Consider the following 20,072-nt stretch of genomic DNA (forward strand, 5'->3'; position numbering starts at 1 on the left):
TTGACTTCCTTTTACCAAGAAAGGACCAGAGGGTTGAAAAGTGACCTGATTTCATTTGTAAAAAGCCAAGAAACTGCTTGGGAAACTGCCATTTCCTGAAACCGGAAGTGGCCTCCTCAAAACCGGAAGTGGCCCTTAAACACCTTTCTCCTTGACATTTTGGCCTTTAAATTCTTTTTGCATCCATTTTAGGGACTTTTGATCTCGTTTGGACACAATTCCTGCCTAACTGAGCCATTGGCCAAAGGGGTGAAAATTTGGGGGCCACGCCCGCCAAATGGGCCAAATTTATTTTTCAGCCATTTTACCTGTTTTGGCTTCCTTTTACCAAGAAAGGACCAGAGGGTTGAAAAGTGACCTGATTTCATTTGTAAAAAGCCAAGAAACTGCTTGGGAAACTGCCATTTCCTGAAACCGGAAGTGGCCTCCTGAAAACCGGAAGTGGCCCTTAAACACCTTTCTCCTTGACATTTTGGCCTTTAAATTCTTTTTGCATCCATTTTAGGGACTTTTGATCTCGTTTGGACACAATTCCTGCCTAACTGAGCCATTGGCCAAAGGGGTGAAAATTTGGGGGCCACGCCCGCCAAATGGGCCAAATTTATTTTTCAGCCATTTTACCTGTTTTGACTTCCTTTTACCAAGAAAGGACCAGAGGGTTGAAAAGTGACCTGATTTCATTTGTAAAAAGCCAAGAAACTGCTTGGGAAACTGCCATTTCCTGAAACCGGAAGTGGCCTCCTCAAAACCGGAAGTGGCCCTTAAACACCTTTCTCCTTGACATTTTGGCCTTTAAATTCTTTTTGCATCCATTTTAGGGACTTTTGATCTCGTTTGGACACAATTCCTGCCTAACTGAGCCATTGGCCAAAGGGGTGAAAATTTGGGGGCCACGCCCGCCAAATGGGCCAAATTTATTTTTCAGCCATTTTACCTGTTTTGGCTTCCTTTTACCAAGAAAGGACCAGAGGGTTGAAAAGTGACCTGATTTCATTTGTAAAAAGCCAAGAAACTGCTTGGGAAACTGCCATTTCCTGAAACCGGAAGTGGCTTCCTCAAAACCGGAAGTGGCCCTTAAACACCTTTCTCCTTGACATTTTGGCCTTTAAATTCTTTTTGCATCCATTTTAGGGACTTTTGAACTCGTTTGTATACATTTCCTGCCTAACTGAGCCATTGGCCAAAGGGGTGAAAATTTGGGGGGCCACGCCCTCCAAATGGGCCAAATTTATTTTTCAGCCTTTTTACCTGTTTTGACTTCCTTTTACTAAGAAAGGACCAGAGGGTTGAAAAGTGACCTGATTTCATTTGTAAAAAGCCAAGAAACTGCTTGGGAAACTGCCATTTCCTGAAACCGGAAGTGGCCTCCTCAAAACCGGAAGTGGCCCTTAAACACCTTTCTCCTTGACATTTTGGTCTTTAAATTCTTTTTGCATACATTTTAGGGACTTTTGATCTCGTTTGGACACATTTCCTGCCTAACTGAGCCATTGGCCAAAGGGGTGAAAATTTGGGGGGCCACGCCCGCCAAATGGGCCAAATTTATTTTTCAGCCATTTTACCTGTTTTGACTTCCTTTTACCAAGAAAGGACCAGAGGGTTGAAAAGTGACCTGATTTCATTTGTAAAAAGCCAAGAAACTGCTTGGGAAACTGCCATTTCCTGAAACCGGAAGTAGCCTCCTCAAAACCGGAAGTGGCCCTTAAACACCATTCTCCTTGACATTTTGGTCTTTAAATTCTTTTTGCATACATTTTAGAGACTTTTGATCTCGTTTGGACAGATTTCCTGCCTAACTGAGCCATTGGCCAAAGGGGTGAAAATTTGGGGGGCCACGCCCGCCAAATGGGCCAAATTTATTTTTCAGCCATTTTACCTGTTTTGACTTCCTTTTACCAAGAAAGGACCAGAGGGTTGAAAAGTGACCTGATTTCATTTGTAAAAAGCCAAGAAACTGCTTGGGAAACTGCCATTTCCTGAAACCGGAAGTGGCCTCCTCAAAACCGGAAGTGACCCTTAAACACCTTTCTCCTTGACATTTTGGCCTTTAAATTCTTTTTGCATCCATTTTAGGGACTTTTGATCTCGTTTGGACACATTTCCTGCGTATCTGAGCCATTGGCCAAAGGGGTGAAAATTTGGGGGGCCACGCCCGCCAAATGGGCCAAATTTATTTTTCAGCCATTTTACCTGTTTTGACTTCCTTTTACCAAGAAAGGACCAGAGGGTTGAAAAGTGACCTGATTTCATTTGTAAAAAGCCAAGAAACTGCTTGGGAAACTGCCATTTCCTGAAACCGGAAGTGACCTCCTCAAAACCGGAAGTGGCCCTTAAACACCATTCTCCTTGACATTTTGGTCTTTAAATTCTTTTTGCATCCATTTTAGGGACTTTTGATCTCGTTTGGACACATTTCCTGCGTAACTGAGCCATTGGCCAAAGGCATGGAAATTTGGGGGGCCACGCCCGCCAAATGGGCCAAATTTATTTTTCAGCCATTTTACCTGTTTTGACTTCCTTTTACCAAGAAAGGACCAGAGGGTTGAAAAGTGACCTGATTTCATTTGTAAAAAGCCAAGAAACTGCTTGGGAAACTGCCATTTCCTGAAACCGGAAGTGGCCTCCTCAAAACCGGAAGTGGTCCTTAAACACCTTTCTCCTTGACATTTTGGCCTTTAAATTCTTTTTGCATCCATTTTAGGGACTTTTGATCTCGTTTGTATACATTTCCTGCCTAACTGAGCCATTGGCCAAAGGGGTGAAAATTTGGGGGGCCACGCTCTCCAAATGGGCCAAATTTATTTTTCAGCCTTTTTACCTGTTTTGACTTCCTTTTACCAAGAAAGGACCAGAGGGTTGAAAAGTGACCTGATTTCATTTGTAAAAAGCCAAGAAACTGCTTGGGAAACTGCCATTTCCTGAAACCGGAAGTGGCCTCCTCAAAACCGGAAGTGGCCCTTAAACTCCTTTCTCCATGACATTTTGGCCTTTAAATTCTTTTTGCATCCATTTTAGGGACTTTTGATTTCGTTTGGACACATTTCCTGCGTATCTGAGCCATTGGCCAAAGGGGTGAAAATTTGGGGGGCCACGCCCGCCAAATGGGCCAAATTTATTTTTCAGCCATTTTACCTGTTTTGACTTCCTTTTACCAAGAAAGGACCAGAGGGTTGAAAAGTGACCTGATTTCATTTGTAAAAAGCCAAGAAACTGCTTGGGAAACTGCCATTTCCTGAAACCGGAAGTGGCCTCCTCAAAACCGGAAGTGGTCCTTAAACACCTTTCTCCTTGACATTTTGGCCTTTAAATTCTTTTTGCATCCATTTTAGGGACTTTTGATCTCGTTTGTATACATTTCCTGCCTAACTGAGCCATTGGCCAAAGGGGTGAAAATTTGGGGGGCCACGCCCGCCAAATGGGCCAAATTTATTTTTCAGCCTTTTTACCTGTTTTGACTTCCTTTTACCAAGAAAGGACCAGAGGGTTGAAAAGTGGCCTGATTTCATTTGTAAAAAGCCAAGAAACTGCTTGGGAAACTGCCATTTCCTGAAACCGGAAGTGGCCTCCTCAAAACCGGAAGTGGTCCTTAAACACCTTTCTCCTTGACATTTTGGCCTTTAAATTCTTTTTGCATCCATTTTAGGGACTTTTGATCTCGTTTGGACACATTTCCTGCCTAACTGAGCCATTGGCCAAAGGGGTGAAAATTTGGGGGGCCACGCCCGCCAAATGGGCCAAATTTATTTTTCAGCCATTTTACCTGTTTTGACTTCCTTTTACCAAGAAAGGACCAGAGGGTTGAAAAGTGACCTGATTTCATTTGTAAAAAGCCAAGAAACTGCTTGGGAAACTGCCATTTCCTGAAACCGGAAGTTGCCTCCTCAAAACCGGAAGTGGCCCTTAAACTCCTTTCTCCATGACATTTTGGCCTTTAAATTCTTTTTGCATCCATTTTAGGGACTTTTGATCTCATTTGGACACATTTCCTGCGTATCTGAGCCATTGGCCAAAGGGGTGAAAATTTGGGGGGCCACGCCCGCCAAATGGGCCAAATTTATTTTTCAGCCATTTTTACCTGTTTTGACTTCCTTTTACCAAGAAAGGACCAGAGGGTTGAAAAGTGACCTGATTTCATTTGTAAAAAGCCAAGAAACTGCTTGGGAAACTGCCATTTCCTGAAACCGGAAGTGGCCTCCTCAAAACCGGAAGTGGCCCTTAAACACCTTTCTCCTTGACATTTTGGCCTTTAAATTCTTTTTGCATCCATTTTAGGGACTTTTGATCTCGTTTGGACACAATTCCTGCCTAACTGAGCCATTGGCCAAAGGGGTGAAAATTTGGGGGCCACGCCCGCCAAATGGGCCAAATTTATTTTTCAGCCATTTTACCAGTTTTGGCTTCCTTTTACCAAGAAAGGACCAGAGGGTTGAAAAGTGACCTGATTTCATTTGTAAAAAGCCAAAAAACTGCTTGGGAAACTGCCATTTCCTGAAACCGGAAGTGGCTTCCTCAAAACCGGAAGTGGCCCTTAAACACCTTTCTCCTTGACATTTTGGCCTTTAAATTCTTTTTGCATCCATTTTAGGGACTTTTGAACTCGTTTGTATACATTTCCTGCCTAACTGAGCCATTGGCCAAAGGGGTGAAAATTTGGGGGGCCACGCCCTCCAAATGGGCCAAATTTATTTTTCAGCCTTTTTACCTGTTTTGACTTCCTTTTACTAAGAAAGGACCAGAGGGTTGAAAAGTGACCTGATTTCATTTGTAAAAAGCCAAGAAACTGCTTGGGAAACTGCCATTTCCTGAAACCGGAAGTGGCCTCCTCAAAACCGGAAGTGGCCCTTAAACACCTTTCTCCTTGACATTTTGGTCTTTAAATTCTTTTTGCATACATTTTAGGGACTTTTGATCTCGTTTGGACACATTTCCTGCCTAACTGAGCCATTGGCCAAAGGGGTGAAAATTTGGGGGGCCACGCCCGCCAAATGGGCCAAATTTATTTTTCAGCCATTTTACCTGTTTTGACTTCCTTTTACCAAGAAAGGACCAGAGGGTTGAAAAGTGGCCTGATTTCATTTGTAAAAAGCCAAGAAACTGCTTGGGAAACTGCCATTTCCTGAAACCGGAAGTGGCCTCCTCAAAACCGGAAGTGGTCCTTAAACACCTTTCTCCTTGACATTTTGGCCTTTAAATTCTTTTTGCATCCATTTTAGGGACTTTTGATCTCGTTTGGACACATTCCTGCCTAACTGAGCCATTGGCCAAAGGGGTGAAAATTTGGGGGGCCACGCCCGCCAAATGGGCCAAATTTATTTTTCAGCCATTTTACCTGTTTTGACTTCCTTTTACCAAGAAAGGACCAGAGGGTTGAAAAGTGACCTGATTTCATTTGTAAAAAGCCAAGAAACTGCTTGGGAAACTGCCATTTCCTGAAACCGGAAGTAGCCTCCTCAAAACCGGAAGTGGCCCTTAAACACCATTCTCCTTGACATTTTGGTCTTTAAATTCTTTTTGCATACATTTTAGAGACTTTTGATCTCGTTTGGACAGATTTCCTGCCTAACTGAGCCATTGGCCAAAGGGGTGAAAATTTGGGGGGCCACGCCCGCCAAATGGGCCAAATTTATTTTTCAGCCATTTTACCTGTTTTGACTTCCTTTTACCAAGAAAGGACCAGAGGGTTGAAAAGTGACCTGATTTCATTTGTAAAAAGCCAAGAAACTGCTTGGGAAACTGCCATTTCCTGAAACCGGAAGTGGCCTCCTCAAAACCGGAAGTGACCCTTAAACACCTTTCTCCTTGACATTTTGGCCTTTAAATTCTTTTTGCATCCATTTTAGGGACTTTTGATCTCGTTTGGACACATTTCCTGCGTATCTGAGCCATTGGCCAAAGGGGTGAAAATTTTGGGGGCCACGCCCGCCAAATGGGCCAAATTTATTTTTCAGCCATTTTACCTGTTTTGACTTCCTTTTACCAAGAAAGGACCAGAGGGTTGAAAAGTGACCTGATTTCATTTGTAAAAAGCCAAGAAACTGCTTGGGAAACTGCCATTTCCTGAAACCGGAAGTGACCTCCTCAAAACCGGAAGTGGCCCTTAAACACCATTCTCCTTGACATTTTGGTCTTTAAATTCTTTTTGCATCCATTTTAGGGACTTTTGATCTCGTTTGGACACATTTCCTGCGTAACTGAGCCATTGGCCAAAGGCATGGAAATTTGGGGGGCCACACCCGCCAAATGGGCCAAATGTATTTTTTAGCCATTTTAACTGTTTTGACTTCCTTTTACCAAGAAAGGACCAGAGGGTTGAAAAGTGACCTGATTTCATTTGTAAAAAGCCAAGAAACTGCTTGGGAAACTGCCATTTCCTGAAACCGGAAGTGGCCTCCTCAAAACCGGAAGTGGTCCTTAAACACCTTTCTCCTTGACATTTTGGCCTTTAAATTCTTTTTGCATCCATTTTAGGGACTTTTGATCTCGTTTGTATACATTTCCTGCCTAACTGAGCCATTGGCCAAAGGGGTGAAAATTTGGGGGGCCACGCCCTCCAAATGGGCCAAATTTATTTTTCAGCCTTTTTACCTGTTTTGACTTCCTTTTACCAAGAAAGGACCAGAGGGTTGAAAAGTGACCTGATTTCATTTGTAAAAAGCCAAGAAACTGCTTGGGAAACTGCCATTTCCTGAAACCGGAAGTGGCCTCCTCAAAACCGGAAGTGGCCCTTAAACACCTTTCTCCTTGACATTTTGGCCTTTAAATTATTTTTGCATCCATTTTAGGGACTTTTGATCTCGTTTGGACACAATTCCTGCCTAACTGAGCCATTGGCCAAAGGGGTGAAAATTTGGGGGCCACGCCCGCCAAATGGGCCAAATTTATTTTTCAGCGATTTTACCTGTTTTGACTTCCTTTTACCAAGAAAGGACCAGAGGGTTGAAAAGTGACCTGATTTCATTTGTAAAAAGCCAAGAAACTGCTTGGGAAACTGCCATTTCCTGAAACCGGAAGTGGCTTCCTCAAAACCGGAAGTGGCCCTTAAACACCTTTCTCCTTGACATTTTGGCCTTTAAATTCTTTTTGCATCCATTTTAGGGACTTTTGAACTCGTTTGTATACATTTCCTGCCTAACTGAGCCATTGGCCAAAGGGGTGAAAATTTGGGGGGCCACGCCCTCCAAATGGGCCAAATTTATTTTTCAGTCTTTTTACCTGTTTTGACTTCCTTTTACTAAGAAAGGACCAGAGGGTTGAAAAGTGACCTGATTTCATTTGTAAAAAGCCAAGAAACTGCTTGGGAAACTGCCATTTCCTGAAACCGGAAGTGGCCTCCTCAAAACCGGAAGTGGTCCTTAAACACCTTTCTCCTTGACATTTTGGTCTTTAAATTCTTTTTGCATACATTTTAGGGACTTTTGATCTCGTTTGGACACATTTCCTGCCTAACTGAGCCATTGGCCAAAGGGGTGAAAATTTGGGGGGCCACGCCCGCCAAATGGGCCAAATTTATTTTTCAGCCATTTTACCTGTTTTGACTTCCTTTTACCAAGAAAGGACCAGAGGGTTGAAAAGTGGCCTGATTTCATTTGTAAAAAGCCAAGAAACTGCTTGGGAAACTGCCATTTCCTGAAACCGGAAGTGGCCTCCTCAAAACCGGAAGTGGTCCTTAAACACCTTTCTCCTTGACATTTTGGCCTTTAAATTCTTTTTGCATCCATTTTAGGGACTTTTGATCTCGTTTGGACACATTTCCTGCCTAACTGAGCCATTGGCCAAAGGGGTGAAAATTTGGGGGGCCACGCCCGCCAAATGGGCCAAATTTATTTTTCAGCCATTTTACCTGTTTTGACTTCCTTTTACCAAGAAAGGACCAGAGGGTTGAAAAGTGACCTGATTTCATTTGTAAAAAGCCAAGAAACTGCTTGGGAAACTGCCATTCCCTGAAACCGGAAGTAGCCTCCTCAAAACCGGAAGTGGCCCTTAAACACCATTCTCCTTGACATTTTGGTCTTTAAATTCTTTTTGCATACATTTTAGAGACTTTTGATCTCGTTTGGACAGATTTCCTGCCTAACTGAGCCATTGGCCAAAGGGGTGAAAATTTGGGGGGCCACGCCCGCCAAATGGGCCAAATTTATTTTTCAGCCATTTTACCTGTTTTGACTTCCTTTTACCAAGAAAGGACCAGAGGGTTGAAAAGTGACCTGATTTCATTTGTAAAAAGCCAAGAAACTGCTTGGGAAACTGCCATTTCCTGAAACCGGAAGTGGCCTCCTCAAAACCGGAAGTGACCCTTAAACACCTTTCTCCTTGACATTTTGGCCTTTAAATTCTTTTTGCATCCATTTTAGGGACTTTTGATCTCGTTTGGACACATTTCCTGCGTATCTGAGCCATTGGCCAAAGGGGTGAAAATTTGGGGGGCCACGCCCGCCAAATGGGCCAAATTTATTTTTCAGCCATTTTACCTGTTTTGACTTCCTTTTACCAAGAAAGGACCAGAGGGTTGAAAAGTGACCTGATTTCATTTGTAAAAAGCCAAGAAACTGCTTGGGAAACTGCCATTTCCTGAAACCGGAAGTGACCTCCTCAAAACCGGAAGTGGCCCTTAAACACCATTCTCCTTGACATTTTGGTCTTTAAATTCTTTTTGCATCCATTTTAGGGACTTTTGATCTCGTTTGGACACATTTCCTGCGTAACTGAGCCATTGGCCAAAGGCATGGAAATTTGGGGGGCCACGCCCGCCAAATGGGCCAAATTTATTTTTCAGCCATTTTACCTGTTTTGACTTCCTTTTACCAAGAAAGGACCAGAGGGTTGAAAAGTGGCCTGATTTCATTTGTAAAAAGCCAAGAAACTGCTTGGGAAACTGCCATTTCCTGAAACCGGAAGTGGCCTCCTCAAAACCGGAAGTGGTCCTTAAACACCTTTCTCCTTGACATTTTGGCCTTTAAATTCTTTTTGCATCCATTTTAGGGACTTTTGATCTCGTTTGGACACATTTCCTGCCTAACTGAGCCATTTGCCAAAGGGGTGAAAATTTGGGGGCCACGCCCGCCAAATGGGCCAAATTTATTTTTCAGCCATTTTACCTGTTTTGACTTCCTTTTACCAAGAAAGGACCAGAGGGTTGAAAAGTGACCTGATTTCATTTGTAAAAAGCCAAGAAACTGCTTGGGAAACTGCCATTTCCTGAAACCGGAAGTGGCCTCCTCAAAACCGGAAGTGGCCCTTAAACTCCTTTCTCCATGACATTTTGGCCTTTAAATTCTTTTTGCATCCATTTTAGGGACTTTTGATCTCATTTGGACACATTTCCTGCCTAACTGAGCCATTGGCCAAAGGGGTGAAAATTTGGGGGGCCACGCCCGCCAAATGGGCCAAATTTATTTTTCAGCCATTTTACCTGTTTTGACTTCCTTTTACCAAGAAAGGACCAGAGGGTTGAAAAGTGACCTGATTTCATTTGTAAAAAGCCAAGAAACTGCTTGGGAAACTGCCATTTCCTGAAACCGGAAGTGGCCTCCTCAAAACCGGAAGTGACCCTTAAACACCTTTCTCCTTGACATTTTGGCCTTTAAATTCTTTTTGCATTAATTTTAGGGACTTTTGATCTCGTTTGGACACATTTCCTGCGTATCTGAGCCATTGGCCAAAGGGGTGAAAATTTGGGGGGCCACGCCCGCCAAATGGGCCAAATTTATTTTTCAGCCATTTTACCTGTTTTGACTTCCTTTTACCAAGAAAGGACCAGAGGGTTGAAAAGTGACCTGATTTCATTTGTAAAAAGCCAAGAAACTGCTTGGGAAACTGCCATTTCCTGAAACCGGAAGTGACCTCCTCAAAACCGGAAGTGGCCCTTAAACACCATTCTCCTTGACATTTTGGTCTTTAAATTCTTTTTGCATCCATTTTAGGGACTTTTGATCTCGTTTGGACACATTTCCTGCGTAACTGAGCCATTGGCCAAAGGCATGAAAATTTGGGGGGCCACGCCCGCCAAATGGGCCAAATTTATTTTTCAGCCATTTTACCTGTTTTGGCTTCCTTTTACCAAGAAAGGACCAGAGGGTTGAAAAGTGACCTGATTTCATTTGTAAAAAGCCAAGAAACTGCTTGGGAAACTGCCATTTCCTGAAACCGGAAGTGGCCTCCTCAAAACCGGAAGTGGCCCTTAAACACCTTTCTCCTTGACATTTTGGCCTTTAAATTCTTTTTGCATCCATTTTAAGGATTTTTGATCTCGTTTGGACACATTTCCTGCCTAACTGAGCCATTGGCCAAAGGGGTGAAAATTTGGGGGGCCACGCCCGCCAAATGGGCCAAATTTATTTTTCAGCCATTTTACCTGTTTTGACTTCCTTTTACCAAGAAAGGACCAGAGGGTTGAAAAGTGACCTGATTTCATTTGTAAAAAGCCAAGAAACTGCTTGGGAAACTGCCATTTCCTGAAACCGGAAGTGGCCTCCTTAAAACCGGAAGTGGCCCTTAAACACCATTCTCCTTGACATTTTGGTCTTTAAATTCTTTTTGCATACATTTTAGGGACTTTTGATCTCGTTTGGACAGATTTCCTGCCTAACTGAGCCATTGGCCAAAGGGGTGAAAATTTGGGGGGCCACGCCCGCCAAATGGGCCAAATTTATTTTTCAGCCATTTTACCTGTTTTGACTTCCTTTTACCAAGAAAGGACCAGAGGGTTGAAAAGTGACCTGATTTCATTTGTAAAAAGCCAAGAAACTGCTTGGGAAACTGCCATTTCCTGAAACCGGAAGTGGCCTCCTCAAAACCGGAAGTGGTCCTTAAACACCTTTCTCCTTGACATTTTGGCCTTTAAATTATTTTTGCATCCATTTTAGGGACTTTTGATCTCGTTTGGACACATTTCCTGCCTAACTGAGCCATTGGCCAAAGGGGTGAAAATTTGGGGGGCCACGCCCGCCAAATGGGCCAAATTTATTTTTCAGCCATTTTACCTGTTTTGACTTCCTTTTACCAAGAAAGGACCAGAGGGTTGAAAAGTGACCTGATTTCATTTGTAAAAAGCCAAGAAACTGCTTGGGAAACTGCCATTTCCTGAAACCGGAAGTGGCCTCCTTAAAACCGGAAGTGGCCCTTAAACACCATTCTCCTTGACATTTTGGTCTTTAAATTCTTTTTGCATACATTTTAGGGACTTTTGATCTCGTTTGGACAGATTTCCTGCCTAACTGAGCCATTGGCCAAAGGGGTGAAAATTTGGGGGGCCACGCCCGCTAAATGGGCCAAATTTATTTTTCAGCCATTTTACCTGTTTTGACTTCCTTTTACCAAGAAAGGACCAGAGGGTTGAAAAGTGACCTGATTTCATTTGTAAAAAGCCAAGAAACTGCTTGGGAAACTGCCATTTCCTGAAACCGGAAGTGGCCTCCTCAAAACCGGAAGTCACCCTTAAACACCTTTCTCCTTGACATTTTGGCCTTTAAATTCTTTTTGCATCCATTTTAGGGACTTTTGATCTCATTTGGACACATTTCCTGCGTATCTGAGCCATTGGCCAAAGGGGTGAAAATTTGGGGGGCCACGCCCGCCAAATGGGCCAAATTTATTTTTCAGCCATTTTACCTGTTTTGACTTCCTTTTACCAAGAAAGGACCAGAGGGTTGAAAAGTGACCTGATTTCATTTGTAAAAAGCCAAGAAACTGCTTGGGAAACTGCCATTTCCTGAAACCGGAAGTGACCTCCTCAAAACCGGAAGTGGCCCTTAAACACCATTCTCCTTGACATTTTGGTCTTTAAATTCTTTTTGCATCCATTTTAGGGACTTTTGATCTCGTTTGGACACATTTCCTGCGTAACTGAGCCATTGGCCAAAGGCATGAAAATTTGGGGGGCCACGCCCGCCAAATGGGCCAAATTTATTTTTCAGCCATTTTACCTGTTTTGACTTCCTTTTACCAAGAAAGGACCAGAGGGTTGAAAAGTGACCTGATTTCATTTGTAAAAAGCCAAGAAACTGCTTGGGAAACTGCCATTTCCTGAAACCGGAAGTGGCCTCCTCAAAACCGGAAGTGGCCCTTAAACTCCTTTCTCCATGACATTTTGGCCTTTAAATTCTTTTTGCATCCATTTTAGGGACTTTTGATCTCATTTGGACACATTTCCTGCGTATCTGAGCCATTGGCCAAAGGGGTGAAAATTTGGGGGGCCACGCCCGCCAAATGGGCCAAATTTATTTTTCAGCCATTTTACCTGTTTTGACTTCCTTTTACCAAGAAAGGACCAGAGGGTTGAAAAGTGACCTGATTTCATTTGTAAAAAGCCAAGAAACTGCTTGGGAAACTGCCATTTCCTGAAACCGGAAGTGGCTTCCTCAAAACCGGAAGTGGCCCTTAAACACCTTTCTCCTTGACATTTTGGCCTTTAAATTCTTTTTGCATCCATTTTAGGGACTTTTGAACTCGTTTGTATACATTTCCTGCCTAACTGAGCCATTGGCCAAAGGGGTGAAAATTTGGGGGGCCACGCCCTCCAAATGGGCCAAATTTATTTTTCAGCCTTTTTACCTGTTTTGACTTCCTTTTACTAAGAAAGGACCAGAGGGTTGAAAAGTGACCTGATTTCATTTGTAAAAAGCCAAGAAACTGCTTGGGAAACTGCCATTTCCTGAAACCGGAAGTGGCCTCCTCAAAACCGGAAGTGGCCCTTAAACACCTTTCTCCTTGACATTTTGGTCTTTAAATTCTTTTTGCATACATTTTAGGGACTTTTGATCTCGTTTGGACACATTTCCTGCCTAACTGAGCCATTGGCCAAAGGGGTGAAAATTTGGGGGGCCACGCCCGCCAAATGGGCCAAATTTATTTTTCAGCCATTTTACCTGTTTTGACTTCCTTTTACCAAGAAAGGACCAGAGGGTTGAAAAGTGGCCTGATTTCATTTGTAAAAAGCCAAGAAACTGCTTGGGAAACTGCCATTTCCTGAAACCGGAAGTGGCCTCCTCAAAACCGGAAGTGGTCCTTAAACACCTTTCTCCTAGACATTTTGGCCTTTAAATTCTTTTTGCATCCATTTTAGGGACTTTTGATCTCGTTTGGACACATTTCCTGCCTAACTGAGCCATTGGCCAAAGGGGTGAAAATTTGGGGGGCCACGCCCGCCAAATGGGCCAAATTTATTTTTCAGCCATTTTACCTGTTTTGACTTCCTTTTACCAAGAAAGGACCAGAGGGTTGAAAAGTGACCTGATTTCATTTGTAAAAAGCCAAGAAACTGCTTGGGAAACTGCCATTCCCTGAAACCGGAAGTAGCCTCCTCAAAACCGGAAGTGGCCCTTAAACACCATTCTCCTTGACATTTTGGTCTTTAAATTCTTTTTGCATACATTTTAGAGACTTTTGATCTCGTTTGGACAGATTTCCTGCCTAACTGAGCCATTGGCCAAAGGGGTGAAAATTTGGGGGGCCACGCCCGCCAAATGGGCCAAATTTATTTTTCAGCCATTTTACCTGTTTTGACTTCCTTTTACCAAGAAAGGACCAGAGGGTTGAAAAGTGACCTGATTTCATTTGTAAAAAGCCAAGAAACTGCTTGGGAAACTGCCATTTCCTGAAACCGGAAGTGGCCTCCTCAAAACCGGAAGTGACCCTTAAACACCTTTCTCCTTGACATTTTGGCCTTTAAATTCTTTTTGCATCCATTTTAGGGACTTTTGATCTCGTTTGGACACATTTCCTGCGTATCTGAGCCATTGGCCAAAGGGGTGAAAATTTGGGGGGCCACGCCCGCCAAATGGGCCAAATTTATTTTTCAGCCATTTTACCTGTTTTGACTTCCTTTTACCAAGAAAGGACCAGAGGGTTGAAAAGTGACCTGATTTCATTTGTAAAAAGCCAAGAAACTGCTTGGGAAACTGCCATTTCCTGAAACCGGAAGTGACCTCCTCAAAACCGGAAGTGGCCCTTAAACACCATTCTCCTTGACATTTTGGTCTTTAAATTCTTTTTGCATCCATTTTAGGGACTTTTGATCTCGTTTGGACACATTTCCTGCGTAACTGAGCCATTGGCCAAAGGCATGGAAATTTGGGGGGCCACGCCCGCCAAATGGGCCAAATTTATTTTTCAGCCATTTTACCTGTTTTGACTTCCTTTTACCAAGAAAGGACCAGAGGGTTGAAAAGTGGCCTGATTTCATTTGTAAAAAGCCAAGAAACTGCTTGGGAAACTGCCATTTCCTGAAACCGGAAGTGGCCTCCTCAAAACCGGAAGTGGTCCTTAAACACCTTTCTCCTTGACATTTTGGCCTTTAAATTCTTTTTGCATCCATTTTAGGGACTTTTGATCTCGTTTGGACACATTTCCTGCCTAACTGAGCCATTTGCCAAAGGGGTGAAAATTTGGGGGCCACGCCCGCCAAATGGGCCAAATTTATTTTTCAGCCATTTTACCTGTTTTGACTTCCTTTTACCAAGAAAGGACCAGAGGGTTGAAAAGTGACCTGATTTCATTTGTAAAAAGCCAAGAAACTGCTTGGGAAACTGCCATTTCCTGAAACCGGAAGTGGCCTCCTCAAAACCGGAAGTGGCCCTTAAACTCCTTTCTCCATGACATTTTGGCCTTTAAATTCTTTTTGCATCCATTTTAGGGACTTTTGATCTCATTTGGACACATTTCCTGCCTAACTGAGCCATTGGCCAAAGGGGTGAAAATTTGGGGGGCCACGCCCGCCAAATGGGCCAAATTTATTTTTCAGCCATTTTACCTGTTTTGACTTCCTTTTACCAAGAAAGGACCAGAGGGTTGAAAAGTGACCTGATTTCATTTGTAAAAAGCCAAGAAACTGCTTGGGAAACTGCCATTTCCTGAAACCGGAAGTGGCCTCCTCAAAACCGGAAGTGACCCTTAAACACCTTTCTCCTTGACATTTTGGCCTTTAAATTCTTTTTGCATTAATTTTAGGGACTTTTGATCTCGTTTGGACACATTTCCTGCGTATCTGAGCCATTGGCCAAAGGGGTGAAAATTTGGGGGGCCACGCCCGCCAAATGGGCCAAATTTATTTTTCAGCCATTTTACCTGTTTTGACTTCCTTTTACCAAGAAAGGACCAGAGGGTTGAAAAGTGACCTGATTTCATTTGTAAAAAGCCAAGAAACTGCTTGGGAAACTGCCATTTCCTGAAACCGGAAGTGACCTCCTCAAAACCGGAAGTGGCCCTTAAACACCATTCTCCTTGACATTTTGGTCTTTAAATTCTTTTTGCATCCATTTTAGGGACTTTTGATCTCGTTTGGACACATTTCCTGCGTAACTGAGCCATTGGCCAAAGGCATGAAAATTTGGGGGGCCACGCCCGCCAAATGGGCCAAATTTATTTTTCAGCCATTTTACCTGTTTTGGCTTCCTTTTACCAAGAAAGGACCAGAGGGTTGAAAAGTGACCTGATTTCATTTGTAAAAAGCCAAGAAACTGCTTGGGAAACTGCCATTTCCTGAAACCGGAAGTGGCCTCCTCAAAACCGGAAGTGGCCCTTAAACACCTTTCTCCTTGACATTTTGGCCTTTAAATTCTTTTTGCATCCATTTTAAGGATTTTTGATCTCGTTTGGACACATTTCCTGCCTAACTGAGCCATTGGCCAAAGGGGTGAAAATTTGGGGGGCCACGCCCGCCAAATGGGCCAAATTTATTTTTCAGCCATTTTACCTGTTTTGACTTCCTTTTACCAAGAAAGGACCAGAGGGTTGAAAAGTGACCTGATTTCATTTGTAAAAAGCCAAGAAACTGCTTGGGAAACTGCCATTTCCTGAAACCGGAAGTGGCCTCCTTAAAACCGGAAGTGGCCCTTAAACACCATTCTCCTTGACATTTTGGTCTTTAAATTCTTTTTGCATACATTTTAGGGACTTTTGATCTCGTTTGGACAGATTTCCTGCCTAACTGAGCCATTGGCCAAAGGGGTGAAAATTTGGGGGGCCACGCCCGCCAAATGGGCCAAATTTATTTTTCAGCCATTTTACCTGTTTTGACTTCCTTTTACCAAGAAAGGACCAGAGGGTTGAAAAGTGACCTGATTTCATTTGTAAAAAGCCAAGAAACTGCTTGGGAAACTGCCATTTCCTGAAACCGGAAGTGGCCTCCTCAAAACCGGAAGTGGTCCTTAAACACCTTTCTCCTTGACATTTTGGCCTTTAAATTATTTTTGCATCCATTTTAGGGACTTTTGATCTCGTTTGGACACATTTCCTGCCTAACTGAGCCATTGGCCAAAGGGGTGAAAATTTGGGGGGCCACGCCCGCCAAATGGGCCAAATTTATTTTTCAGCCATTTTACCTGTTTTGACTTCCTTTTACCAAGAAAGGACCAGAGGGTTGAAAAGTGACCTGATTTCATTTGTAAAAAGCCAAGAAACTGCTTGGGAAACTGCCATTTCCTGAAACCGGAAGTGGCCTCCTTAAAACCGGAAGTGGCCCTTAAACACCATTCTCCTTGACATTTTGGTCTTTAAATTCTTTTTGCATACATTTTAGGGACTTTTGATCTCGTTTGGACAGATTTCCTGCCTAACTGAGCCATTGGCCAAAGGGGTGAAAATTTGGGGGGCCACGCCCGCCAAATGGGCCAAATTTATTTTTCAGCCATTTTACCTGTTTTGACTTCCTTTTACCAAGAAAGGACCAGAGGGTTGAAAAGTGACCTGATTTCATTTGTAAAAAGCCAAGAAACTGCTTGGGAAACTGCCATTTCCTGAAACCGGAAGTGGCCTCCTCAAAACCGGAAGTCACCCTTAAACACCTTTCTCCTTGACATTTTGGCCTTTAAATTCTTTTTGCATCCATTTTAGGGACTTTTGATCTCATTTGGACACATTTCCTGCGTATCTGAGCCATTGGCCAAAGGGGTGAAAATTTGGGGGGCCACGCCCGCCAAATGGGCCAAATTTATTTTTCAGCCATTTTACCTGTTTTGACTTCCTTTTACCAAGAAAGGACCAGAGGGTTGAAAAGTGACCTGATTTCATTTGTAAAAAGCCAAGAAACTGCTTGGGAAACTGCCATTTCCTGAAACCGGAAGTGACCTCCTCAAAACCGGAAGTGGCCCTTAAACACCATTCTCCTTGACATTTTGGTCTTTAAATTCTTTTTGCATCCATTTTAGGGACTTTTGATCTCGTTTGGACACATTTCCTGCGTAACTGAGCCATTGGCCAAAGGCATGAAAATTTGGGGGGCCACGCCCGCCAAATGGGCCAAATTTATTTTTCAGCCATTTTACCTGTTTTGACTTCCTTTTACCAAGAAAGGACCAGAGGGTTGAAAAGTGACCTGATTTCATTTGTAAAAAGCCAAGAAACTGCTTGGGAAACTGCCATTTCCTGAAACCGGAAGTGGCCTCCTCAAAACCGGAAGTGGCCCTTAAACTCCTTTCTCCATGACATTTTGGCCTTTAAATTCTTTTTGCATCCATTTTAGGGACTTTTGATCTCATTTGGACACATTTCCTGCGTATCTGAGCCATTGGCCAAAGGGGTGAAAATTTGGGGGGCCACGCCCGCCAAATGGGCCAAATTTATTTTTCAGCCATTTTACCTGTTTTGACTTCCTTTTACCAAGAAAGGACCAGAGGGTTGAAAAGTGACCTGATTTCATTTGTAAAAAGCCAAGAAACTGCTTGGGAAACTGCCATTTCCTGAAACCGATAGTGGCTTCCTCAAAACCGGAAGTGGTCCTTAAACACCTTTCTCCTTGACATTTTGGCCTTTAAATTCTTTTTGCATCCATTTTAGGGACTTTTGATCTCGTTTGGACACATTTCCTGCCTAACTGAGCCATTGGCCAAAGGGGTGAAAATTTGGGGGGCCACGCCCGCCAAATGGGCCAAATTTATTTTTCAGCCATTTTACCTATTTTGACTTCCTTTTACCAAGAAAGGACCAGAGGGTTGAAAAGTGACCTGATTTCATTTGTAAAAAGCCAAGAAACTGCTTGGGAAACTGCCATTTCCTGAAACCGGAAGTGGCCTCCTTAAAACCGGAAGTGGCCCTTAAACACCATTCTCCTTGACATTTTGGTCTTTAAATTCTTTTTGCATACATTTTAGGGACTTTTGATCTCGTTTGGACAGATTTCCTGCCTAACTGAGCCATTGGCCAAAGGGGTGAAAATTTGGGGGGCCACGCCCGCCAAATGGGCCAAATTTATTTTTCAGCCATTTTACCTGTTTTGACTTCCTTTTACCAAGAAAGGACCAGAGGGTTGAAAAGTGACCTGATTTCATTTGTAAAAAGCCAAGAAACTGCTTGGGAAACTGCCATTTCCTGAAACCGGAAGTGGCCTCCTTAAAACCGGAAGTGGCCCTTAAACACCATTCTCCTTGACATTTTGGTCTTTAAATTCTTTTTGCATACATTTTAGGGACTTTTGATCTCGTTTGGACAGATTTCCTGCCTAACTGAGCCATTGGCCAAAGGGGTGAAAATTTGGGGGGCCACGCCCGCCAAATGGGCCAAATTTATTTTTCAGCCATTTTACCTGTTTTGACTTCCTTTTACCAAGAAAGGACCAGAGGGTTGAAAAGTGACCTGATTTCATTTGTAAAAAGCCAAGAAACTGCTTGGGAAACTGCCATTTCCTGAAACCGGAAGTGGCCTCCTTAAAACCGGAAGTGGCCCTTAAACACCATTCTCCTTGACATTTTGGTCTTTAAATTCTTTTTGCATACATTTTAGGGACTTTTGATCTCGTTTGGACAGATTTCCTGCCTAACTGAGCCATTGGCCAAAGGGGTGAAAATTTGGGGGGCCACGCCCGCCAAATGGGCCAAATTTATTTTTCAGCCATTTTACCTGTTTTGACTTCCTTTTACCAAGAAAGGACCAGAGGGTTGAAAAGTGACCTGATTTCATTTGTAAAAAGCCAAGAAACTGCTTGGGAAACTGCCATTTCCTGAAACCGGAAGTGGCCTCCTCAAAACCGGAAGTGACCCTTAAACACCTTTCTCCTTGACATTTTGGCCTTTAAATTCTTTTTGCATCCATTTTAGGGACTTTTGATCTCGTTTGGACACATTTCCTGCGTATCTGAGCCATTGGCCAAAGGGGTGAAAATTTGGGGGGCCACGCCCGCCAAATGGGCCAAATTTATTTTTCAGCCATTTTACCTGTTTTGACTTCCTTTTACCAAGAAAGGACCAGAGGGTTGAAAAGTGACCTGATTTCATTTGTAAAAAGCCAAGAAACTGCTTGGGAAACTGCCATTTCCTGAAACCGGAAGTGACCTCCTCAAAACCGGAAGTGGCCCTTAAACACCATTCTCCTTGACATTTTGGTCTTTAAATTCTTTTTGCATCCATTTTAGGGACTTTTGATCTCGTTTGGACACATTTCCTGCGTAACTGAGCCATTGGCCAAAGGCATGGAAATTTGGGGGGCCACGCCCGCCAAATGGGCCAAATTTATTTTTCAGCCATTTTACCTGTTTTGACTTCCTTTTACCAAGAAAGGACCAGAGGGTTGAAAAGTGGCCTGATTTCATTTGTAAAAAGCCAAGAAACTGCTTGGGAAACTGCCATTTCCTGAAACCGGAAGTGGCCTCCTCAAAACCGGAAGTGGTCCTTAAACACCTTTCTCCTTGACATTTTGGCCTTTAAATTCTTTTTGCATCCATTTTAGGGACTTTTGATCTCGTTTGGACACATTTCCTGCCTAACTGAGCCATTTGCCAAAGGGGTGAAAATTTGGGGGCCACGCCCGCCAAATGGGCCAAATTTATTTTTCAGCCATTTTACCTGTTTTGACTTCCTTTTACCAAGAAAGGACCAGAGGGTTGAAAAGTGACCTGATTTCATTTGTAAAAAGCCAAGAAACTGCTTGGGAAACTGCCATTTCCTGAAACCGGAAGTGGCCTCCTCAAAACCGGAAGTGGCCCTTAAACTCCTTTCTCCATGACATTTTGGCCTTTAAATTCTTTTTGCATCCATTTTAGGGACTTTTGATCTCATTTGGACACATTTCCTGCCTAACTGAGCCATTGGCCAAAGGGGTGAAAATTTGGGGGGCCACGCCCGCCAAATGGGCCAAATTTATTTTTC

Source organism: Aquarana catesbeiana, linkage group LG08 (genome assembly GCF_042186555.1).
Source record: "Aquarana catesbeiana isolate 2022-GZ linkage group LG08, ASM4218655v1, whole genome shotgun sequence".
Lineage (NCBI taxonomy): Eukaryota > Metazoa > Chordata > Amphibia > Anura > Ranidae > Aquarana > Aquarana catesbeiana.